Below are 11,360 nucleotides of genomic sequence, written 5' to 3' on the forward strand. Positions count from 1 at the left end.
CAGGAGGGGAAATTCCAGCACTGAGAGGCACACCCATGACAACAACAGTTCCCCAAAATACTGGAAATAAGTGGTTAACGGAATGCCTCAGCAAAGCAAAGAGGCCAAATGGGAATTTTAGCACTAAAGTAAAGACAATAATTGTGAGTTCCCTCTGTGGCTCAGCGGTAAGGAACCTGACTAGTATCCATGAGGATGCAGGTTTAATCCCTGGCCTTGTTCAGTGGGTTAAGGATTTGGGTATTGCCATGAGCTGTGGTGTAGGTCACAGATTCGGCTCGGATTCCGTGTTGCTGTGGCTGTGGTGTAGGCCAGCGAGCTGCAGCTCCGATTCAGCACTAGCCTGGAAATTTCCATATGCTGCAAGTGCGGCCCTAAAAATAACAACAAAAAAAGACAATAATTGAAATAAAAAGCTCAGTGGATGGGCTCAGCAACAGACAGGAGGGGACACAGGAAAGAACCTGCGTGCTTAAAAATGGAAACTTTCTAGTCAGAACAAAAGAGAGGCTGAGAAATAAATGAACAGAGCCTCGGGGCCTCTCGGACAAGAACCAAAGCTCTTATATTCCCATTTTCTATCTCGGAAGGAGGGAAGAATGGGTAAGGATGGAAAACTACTCAGAAATGTCTCCAGTTTGGCAGAAGACAGACGTCTACAGTGAAGAGGCTGAGGGAGCGCCAGGCAGGACAAAAACCTGCCCTCCCCCCAGACACCCATTGTGATTAAGCCTCTGAAACTGAAGACAAATCTAAAACTCTTTAAAGCAGCAGGCAAGACAGGTCACCTTATCTACAGGGAAAACAACGTGGTGGCAGTGAACTTGTCCCCAGAGACCACAGAGGCCAGAAGGAAGTGGCTTTAAGGAAAGGACCCAGGTCCTGCGTGCAGGGAAATTGCCCCCCAGAATGAAGGGGAAATTGAGACCTTCTCAAATGGGGCAAAAGCAAGAACATGTCCTGCCAGCAGACTCGTGGTCAAAGAATGGCTGAACTGAAAGAAAACAGTGCAATAAGACATCCTGAAACATCCTGAAGGAAGAATCAGCATAGACAGACCAAAGCTGTGGGTGAACGGATGTCTCCCTTCTTCTCCTGATTTTCTACATCATATTCCACAGTTGAAGCAAAAACTGCTGTGGTTCTAGCTGTTGTAGAGGAAATACTTAGGACAATGTGTTATGTGTATGGAGCGTGAAGAGACATGCATGAGAGAACAATGTCCGAAGGCTTCACTGTAATTGATGAAATGACCGGGGCTGGAGATCTACGAGGAGCTGCTCCTTGAACAGGGTGGGAGGGCCGCACCCCCCTCCCCCCAGGGAGCAGGGTCGAGCTGGGGACAGCGTGGATGCGCAGGGAAGTGGGGGCGCTTTGGTTTGGCGAGGGAGGGAACCAGTGGGAGAGAGGCTGGGGTAACCGGCTTTATGCTTTACACAGTGAGGGTGGGTTGTGCTCATTAGGCAGCAGCGAGACATCAATAGTTTTAAAGAAGAAACTATTTAGATGTATGTTTAAAATGAGTGGCGGTGGTTCTACCGGGAATAAAACCCACTGGAGAAATAGAGTGTATTCCGAGAATAAGAGATCCAGTATTTATTTACTTATTCTTTTTTTAAATTCTGCACACCTGCAGTATATAGAGGTTCCCACGCTTGGGGCTGAATCCGAGCTGCAGCTGCCAGCCTACAACACAGCCACAGCAAGGCCAGATCTGAGCTGCATCTGAGAACTATGGCAACACTGGATCCTTAACCACCGAGGGAACTCCAAGAGATCCAGTTTTCAGTCTTGAATTTCAGTGGCCAGTTGTGTGAACTTGTAAGTGTTTAACTTCTGTGTGGTGGAGGGGAGAACCCTAGACAATTTACAAAAGATCACGGGACATGAATGTCTCTACATACTGTTGTGAAACATAAAATGATGTTTTTGTAAAAGCAAATTAGTGCTTAACCTACAATTTTCTAGGTCATATAGTTTTTTAAATGTTAAAATCATTTGTGCGAAAGAACTAATATTAATGGCGAAACCTCTGTGCATATGAAATGCTTTGCCTCAGTGTTTGCTCCCACTTTACCAGAAAGTGATATACGTAAGCAATACAAACAAACCACATTTACAAACCTGTGTAAATTTTTAACCACCTCAGAGGTTAAAAAATGTGGGGGTTATTTTGCTACCAAATGCGGAAAGAGCAGTTTAGCATTTAGTTCGTAATTCTGTTGAAATGATCAACAATGTATGTTTATGTGTATGTGTATTACGACCAAGTAGTTAGAGGCTTGGAAAGTGATTTCGTATTTTAACATTTTACTTTTGCAGGAGGCAAGTGAAATTGCCATCTTTATTTGGATAGGTATTAGCAAAAAAAAGTTATAATGTAATTTGCATTGAAGTATATTACGAATAAATCTAACAGAGTAGGGATTACAAGTGGGGAGAGGGGTGGGTAAGGGCCAAAATAAGAGGAGATTAAAAAGAGAAAAAAAAGAAGGAGATTAAGTGGCATAAACTACTAAGTATAAAATAAACAAGCTACAAGGATGTATTGTACAGCACAAGGCATATAGGCAGCATTTTATAATAACTTTAAATGGAGTATAATCTATAAAAACATTGAATCACTCTGTTGTACACCTGAAACCAATATAATATTATGAATCAGCTATACTTCAATTAAGAAAAGAAGTATATTAGAGTTTCCTTGTGGCTCAGTGGGTTAAAGATACAGCATTGTCACTGCTATGGAGCAGGTTCCATCCCTGCCCAGAGAACTCCCGTATGTTGCAGACACAGTCAAAAGTAAAAAAAGAAGTATATTTAAATTCTTACATTAAGTTTTGATAAATTCTATGGCTCCAGAGGCTATTGAGGGAGCTGCATTTTAATAGTCTTCAGCTCGTCTGGTCTGTAGGTTCACCTTTTCTATAATTGCTGGCATTTCTCTGAAGGTTACAAAGGAAGAAAGTTCTTAAAAAGTTAATGAGCCTGTCTTACAGGGCTGCAAAAGGAAATTGAGACTGTCTGTTGTTTAATGACCGTCTGCCAGCCCAGTGCAAGGATGTTCAAGATAACTCTCTTCCCTCATCAGATGGGTTTAGACTGGTTCCCTGCTGCCCTTTTGAGTTACCAGGGAGCACGAATCAAGCAGGATCTTCATCTCTGATCCCTCAAGTGTCTACGTTTAAGCACAGATCTTGACCTTTACTTTAAAGGCGTTACCCACACATCCTGTCACTCATTTGATCCAAACCTGCTTTAAAGCGATTCTTAATGGGCACCTGTTGGACTTAGCGTCCAGCGCCTCACTGTGTCAAGTGACCCATAGAAGAGGGGAAGACAGCTCAAGGACATCTGGCTTCTCCTTTGTGATTTAGTTCAAGGCCAGGCACTTTTGTTCCCAGCTCACCCTTGCAGCCTCCAGCCCTGGAAGGCCTCTTTCTCGAGCTCCCACTTACCCGGTGTGGTCTGGCCCACAGCTCGCACTTAGCCCTGTGCTCCCTTCTGTTTCATGGTCTCAGCTGCTATCTCAGTACTGGTGAGTCCCCAGTCAGCATCGCCTGCTGGCCTCTGTCCCCAGTGTTGTGCCCGTCGTGTGTCAAAGCCCCTACTGTGAATCCCAGGAGGGAGGCTTACCGCGCCCCCACAAAGGTCCCCCATTTCTCTTCTCTTAACGAAAGCACCAGCTCAGTGATCACTGCATACCTCACCCCTCCCCATCCACGTCTAATCAGCTATCAAATTCCCTGCCTTGGAGTTCCTGTTGTGGTGCAGTGGTTAACGAATTCAACTAGGAACCATGAGGTTGCAGGTTCGATCCCTGACCTTGCTCAGTGGGTTAAGGATCCGGTGTTGCTGTGAGCTGTGATGTAGGTTGCAGATGCAGCTCGGATCCCACGTTGCTGTGGCTGTGGTGTAGGCCGGAGGCTACAGCTCCAATTCGACCCCTAGCCTGGAAACCTCCATGTGCCGCAGGAAGCGGCCCTAGAAAAGGCAAAAAGACAAAAAAAAAAAAAAAAAAAAAAAAAAAATTCCTCTCTCCAGCCTGCTACTTGTTCTTAGGCAGGGCCCACTGTGACAGCTTTCTGACCCTTCTTCCTGCCATCGGACTGGTCCTGCTCACTTGTGGCCTGAGCACCAGCCCCAGAGTCATCAGTGCAACCCCACCTCTGCCCTCACCCCTGTCCTCAGCCACCCTTCAGTGCAGGGGAGCTCATCTGGTGGGTGGCACCTGCTTGATGGGAAAGCAACTCCACCCTCATGCCATTTTACTGATTTCGGCCTGTGCCACTGCAAAGCTTTTAGTTTTCTGTACAAATCATGCTGCTTTTGGCCTCATGCATTCATTCATATAAGAAATATTTATTAAGCCGCCTACTCTTTGGAAGGCTGGAAATGTAGTGGAGAACTGAATGTCTACAGAAGGTTATAGCCTATCAGATGCCTCTGGAAATCTCATCTCCTCACCCCACATCCAGAGGACTCTTACTCATTATTATTGCCTTTTAGGAGAGACTTGACCAATCAGGCCCCCCCTCCCCGCTCCTGTTCCCCACCTGTCTCCTCCCCCCCACTGGGCTTCTTTCCGCACATGTGAAGATAAGAACCAATAAATCCTGCTCTCCAGGAGCTTCTAATCCATGGAAGAAGATAAGAAATATGTCCATGTTCCCAGAAGAATGCAGACAGCCATCAGAGAAACAAAGCACCCCTGAACTACCAGAGTCCTTCCAGAAACATGGCCTGGGCACCTGGGGAGAAACATCTCCTGGTGCTTGGAGATGGGAAGAGTCTGCAATAGCCCACATATCTGAGCACATCACAGGATAACCTGGGGCCTGAAATTCCCACGGGGAGGAAGCATTTGAGATGGGTAGGAGCTCCAGAAAGGACAGCGAGGGAGGGTGAGTGAGTGTTGTGGGCGTGAACAACTGGCAAGCAGACAGTGGTGTCGGGGACGAGGCTGGGATGGAGAGACAGTGCTTTCCCTGGAGAGGAAGGGACAGCCAGAGAATTGATGTCTTAAATAAACAAGTGACCGATCTTTTAGGAGAAGGTGTAACCTCAAATTGGCTACATTTGTTTGATTCTGTTTTTATTTAGGTTTTCTGAGGCACCAGGGGATGGGTATCATCAATTTAGAGTAGGGTGTCCAGGCAACAGCTAGGATGTCAGCGGACTGTGTAGCATTCAGTAATTTACTTGTTCAATCTGAGTTTCAAAACTTACTTTTTCTCTCCTTTCTGTGTGCCAAGCATGGACTTAACACACAATTATTGATGGATTTTCTTTAGTTCTGGTATAATGCTTTCTGAGTGGCTTCATCCTTTTTCTTTTTAATTTTTAATTTGACTTGTTTATAAATTAATGAAATCCTTATAAAACTACCCAAAAAACTACATGTAAAATTTCATATGGAGTTGCCATCATGGCGCAGTGGTAACAAATCCGATTAGTATCCATGAGGATGAGGGTTCGATCCTTGGATCCAGTGGATTAAGGACCTGGCATTGCTGTGAGCTGCAGTGTAGGTGACAAAGGCAGCTCAGATCCTGAGTCGCTGTGGCCATAGTGCAGGCCAGCATCTGCAGCTCCGATACCATCTCTAACCTGGGAACTTCCATATATGCCATGGGTGTGGCACTAAAAAGAAAAAAAAAGCAAAACAAAAATCACAGTATTTGGTAGTTAACTGTGCCTCATAGGCTGCTTATGTCCAAAACAGAGGTGTCATTAAATGCCCTCTTAACTTTCTCTTGCTCCCAAGTTCTTCATCGTCAAGGTCATGAGGTTGCTGTTGGAAAAGTTGCATAGCAGAGATTGGGTCTGGGTAACAACTGACCCAACATAAGCCAAATAAACATTCTTTTAAAGTATCCAGGAATCGGAGTTCCCATCATGGCTCAGCGGAAATGAATCTGACTGGTATCCATGAGGACACAGGTTCGATCCCTGGGCTCACTCAGTGGGTCAAGGATCTGGTGTTGCCATGAGTCATGGTATAGGTGGTGGATGAGGCTTGGATCTGGCGTTGCTGTGACTGCGGCATAGGCCAGCAGCTACAGCTCTGATTCGACTCCTAGCCTGGGAACCTCCATGTGCAGCAGGTATAGCCCTAAAAAATACCAAAAAAATAAATAAAATAAATATCCAGGAATTGGAGTTCAAATTGTGGCTCAGCAATAATGAACCCAATTAGGATCCATGAGGACTCAGGTTCAATCACTGGCCTCAATCAGTGGGTTAAAGATCCAGCATTGCTGAGAGCTGTGGTGTAGGTTGCAGAAGTAGCTTAGATCTGGCATTGCTGTGGCTGTGGTGTAGGCTGGCAGCTGCAGCTCTGATTTGACTCCTAGCCTGGGAATTTCCATATGCCCTAAAAGAAAAAGAAAAAGAGAGAGATAAAATATCCAGGAATCATATATGAATATTTGACCATATCCTGGGCCATAAGACAAACCTTGATATACTTAAAAGAACTAAAACAATGCAGTGTGTTCTCTGATGACAAAGGAGTCAATAAGAAATAGATAATAAGAAAATCTCCAAACATGGAAACTAAACAGCCCATCTGTAAATAATCCATGGGTTAAAGAGGAAGTGTCAATGAGTTTTAAAATACATTAAATTGGGTGAAAATGAAAATACAATATATCTTGGAGTTCCCGTCATGGTGCAGTGGAAACAAATCCGACTAGGAACAATGAGATTGTGGGGTTCAATCCCTGGCCTCGCTCAGTGGGTTAAGGATCCAGCGTTGCCGTGAGCTGTGATGTAGGCCGGCAGTTACAGCTCCGATTAGACCCCTAGCCTGGGAATCTCCATATGCTGCAGGTGTGGCCCTAAAAAGACAAAAAGACCAAAAAAAGAAAAAAGAAAATACAATATATCTTAATTAGCAGGACACACTTCAATCAGAGCAGAGAGAAATAGCACAAAATGCTTACATTAGAAAATAGGGGGCATCTTGGAGTTCCCGTTGTGGCACAGTGGTTAACGAATCCGACTAGGAACCATGAGGTTGCGGGTTTGATCCCTGCCCTTGCTCAGTGGGTTAAGGATCTGGCGTTGCCGTGAGCTGTGGTGTAGGTTGCAGACGCAGCTCAGATCTGCGTTGCTGTGGCTCTGGCGTAGGCTGGTGGCTACAGCTCCCATTAGACCCCTAGCCTGGGAACCTCCATATGCTGCAGGAGCAGCCCTAGAAAATGCAAAAAGACAAAAAAAAAAAAAAAAAAAAAAAAAAAAAAAAAGAAAGAAAGAAAAGAAAATAGGGGGCATCTCAAGTTGAGTGTCTAAGCTTATGCCTCCAGAACCTAGAAAAAGATGAATAAAGTAAGCATAAAGAATGCTTAAGAAAGTAAACAATAAAAATAAACACAGAAGTTGATGAAATTTAAAACAGGAAAACAACAGAGAAAATTAATGAAAAACAAAGCCGATTTACGAAAAGATCAATAAAACTGGCAAACTTCTAGCAGGACTGACAAGGAAAAAAAGAGAAAATGCCAGGCTCATGTCAATTGATGCAGACATAGCCTTTGACAAAATTCATAATAAAACCCCTCAGAAAAATAAGAAGAGAGGGGAACTTCCTCAACTTGACCAAAGTCATCTAGGAAAAACCTATAGCTAACATTTCACTGAAAGTCTGAAAGGTTTCCCCTTGGGATCAAGGCCAAGGCAAAGATGTCTGCTCTTGCCATCCTATTCAGCACTGTGCTGGGAACTCTAGCAAGTGCAATAAGTTAAGGAAAGGAAATAAAATGCATACAGATCAGAAAGGAAGAAATAAAACTGCTGTGTTTTGCAGATGACATAATTATCCACATTAAAAAATCCCAAGGAATTAAAAAAATCTTAGCACTAATACATGAGTTTGCAAAGTCTCGGGATATAAGATAAACTTACAAAAAAGAAATTGTACTTATATATACTAGCAATAAATACGTGGATACCAGAGTCAAAAATACAGAACCACTTACAATTGCTCAAAAAACATGAAATATTTGGGAGTTGAGCTAGCAAATCAGGCACTGGTCTAATTCACTGAGAAATACACAGTGCTGATGAAAGATAATTTAAATAAATGGAGAGACATACTATATTCATGGATTAGAAAGTTGAGCATAATAAAGAAGCCAATTCTCCCCAAACTGATATACAGGTATAATGCAATTCTTATCAAAATCCCAGCAAAAGGATTTGAGATCTAGACTAGATTATTCTAAAATGTATTTAGAAATACAAAGGAATTAGGATAACTAAAACAATTTGGAAAAAGAAGAATAAACTAGGGAGATTCATTCTACCCAATGCCAAGATGTATTTAGCTAAAGCAACACGACTATGTGGTTTTGGCAGAGCAACAGACATTGAAATCAATGGCATAGAGAACTCGAGTAAACCATCCCAAATGTGTCCATCTTTTTGGTAAACGTTCAAAAGCAATTCAACAGAGTGAAGATAGACTTTTCAACACATGGTGCTGGAGCAATTGGACACCCATAGGCAAAAGAAAATGAACCCTTACCTAAACTTCACATTTTCTTAAAAATTAAGTCAAAATGTATCCCTGATTTAAATGTAAAACATAATATTATGTTTTATTATTTTAGAAAAAAATTGGACATTTTGGGATCTAGTGGCCGAAAGAGTTCTTAGACACCAAAAGCATGACCCATGAAGAGAAAAATTAATAAATTGGACCTCATCAAAAATAAAAATTTTGCTCTGTCAAGAGAATGAAAGAGCAAGCTACTATAGAGGAGGAGGAAATATTTGCCTGCTACATATCCAACAAAGGACCAGTATCTAAAATATATAAAGAACCCTCAAAACTCAACAGTTAGATAAACGATTGAATTAGAAAATGCTTGAAAGGCATAAAGAGACATTTCACTGAAGAGAATACACAGATGGCAAATAATCACATAGAAATGTGTTCAACATCATTAGCCATTAGGAAATGCAAATTAAAACCACAATGAGATATTGCTACACACCACACAGAACGGCTAGAATAAATAATAATGACAAGACCAAATGCCTATGAGGATGTGGAGAAACTGGATCCCTTGTATGTTGCTGGTGGAAATGGAAAATTGTACAGCCACTCTGAAACACAGTTTGGCAGTTTCTTTAAAGAATTAAACATTCTGGAGTTCCCATTGTGGCTTAGCAGTAACGAACCTGACTGTTATCCATGAGGACACAGGTTTGATCCCTGGTCTCACACAGTGGGTTAAGGATCCAGCATTGCCATGAGCTGTGGTGTAGGTCACAGACACGGCTCAGATCCCCCATTGCTGTGGCTGATTCAACCCCTAGCCTGGAAACTTCCCTATGCCACAGGTGCAGCCCTAAAAACAAAACAAAACAAAACAAAACAAAAAAAACCCACTAACAGAGGAGAATTTGTTTGTGGTTTAGGGAAAAGTAACCTAAAGGGATATAGACATGGGACATCAACATTATGTATCTTCTTTGAAGCATTATGTTTATTTATATCTATGAAGGAAACCTCAACTTACAGGGCTTTTCAAGTTAATGGATTTTGGTTAATCCTGGCCAGGTGTCTGTTCCCGATACTGTCTGGATTCTGGGCAAACTTACTTAACCTCATTATAATTTAAAGCTTGTTGCCAGGTCACTACATCCAAGGTGCTTTCTGATCCTTAGATCAAGATGTCCATGCCCCAAAGTTGGTGAGCTGATTTGAACGTTAGAGCTGATACACTCATGTAAGAATGTTAATCATCTTTCTTTATGGAACCACCTTTGCATGAACCAAGTTAGAAGTGTTACCACGGAAGCTAAGGGTTTGCTTGCCTGGAACTCTTCATCATCTCTTTAAAAACATGAGGAGTTCCTGTCATGGCACAGTAGAAATGAATCCGACTAGGAACCATGAGGATGCAGGTTCAATACCTAGCTTGGCTTAGTGGGTTAAGGATCCAGTGGTGTAGGTCACAGATATGGCTCAGATCTGGCATTGCTATGGCTGTGGCATACGCCGGCAGCTGTAACTCCAATTAGACCCCTAGCCTGGGAACCTCCATATGCCTCAGGGGTGGCCCTAAAAAAAGTAAAGTAAAATAAAAATAAAAACATGAGGAAATAGAATAGACCCCTTCCACTGAGTGGCCAGCCACCCTCTGTCCTTGGTTTCAAGGTCACCAGAGCGTGAAGCAGCATTCTGAGGCCTGAACACATGGAGGCCTTGCCTGCACCTTCCCGTGGAGGAAGTAGGATATCAAGAAAACAGACTGCTTGGAGCAGCTGGGTCCCCAGGGGGCAAGCAGCCCCAGGAGGACTGACCTGGTGACAGGCTCCAGACTGTGGAGCTTAGTGCTGGGACTCTGGTCCACAGGACACAGGAAGGAATGAGGTAACCGAGGTAGAAGCATCACCTAAAGGACACACGAAAGGCATCCTCTTCATAGTTAGTTGTCAGCCTTGCCCTGGGTTCTGTGTGGGTGCTGGTCTCTGCTCAGCATCCAATGAATGAACTCACTACTGGGCGCATATTCTAAGAGCACCACTCAGCTACCAGACACGATGCTGACTATTTTCCTGTGCATTTATTTGACCAAAAAAAAAAAATCAATAAATGCCACAAAACTATGGTGCATCTCTGAAGACTGTAGAGAAGAGTCTTAAGTGCCAATGATTCTGCTGAACTGACCAATCAAAAATGCTTGGGGAGTTCCCATTGTGTTAAGAACCCAGTGCAGTCTCTGTGAGGAGGCAGGTTTGATCCTTGGCCTCACTCAGTGGGTTATGGATCTGGCGTTGCCAGAAGCAGCAGCATAGGTCGCAGACAAGGCACAGATCCCACGTTCTGTGGCTGTGGTGTAGGCTGGCAGCTGCAGCTCCGATTGGACCCTAGCCAGGGAACATCCACATGTCACAAGTACAGCACTAGAAAGAAAAAGAAAGAGAGAGGAAGGAAGGAAGGAGAGAGGGAGGGAGGAAGAAGGGAAGAAAGACTTTGGAAGACATCAGCAAGGTGGGACCGTATGCTGAAACATCCTTCCTGAATTGTATCTGAACAAAATGGGCTTGAGTCGTGGCACATCTGGTGCAATAAACAAAATCAAATGAGAACAGGGAATCTTTCCCATGAAATCCTGGTGGTGCATTCAGTCACTCCCCTTCTTCCAATTTTATTTTTCTCGTTAAAATCCAATCTAAGGCACATCTAAAGTTCCCTCCCACCCGACAGCAACAGGCAGAAAGCAATAAGCTCAGACCCCCGGGGGTGCTGCCCAGAGAAGCCCCTCCAAGCCCCACGCTGCACGGCCCACCTCCGTGAACAAGACCAAGGACCTTGGCCGGTTTCTCAAACCTGACACCCTGCC

Source organism: Sus scrofa, chromosome 4 (assembly GCF_000003025.6).
Source record: "Sus scrofa isolate TJ Tabasco breed Duroc chromosome 4, Sscrofa11.1, whole genome shotgun sequence".
NCBI lineage: Eukaryota > Metazoa > Chordata > Mammalia > Artiodactyla > Suidae > Sus > Sus scrofa.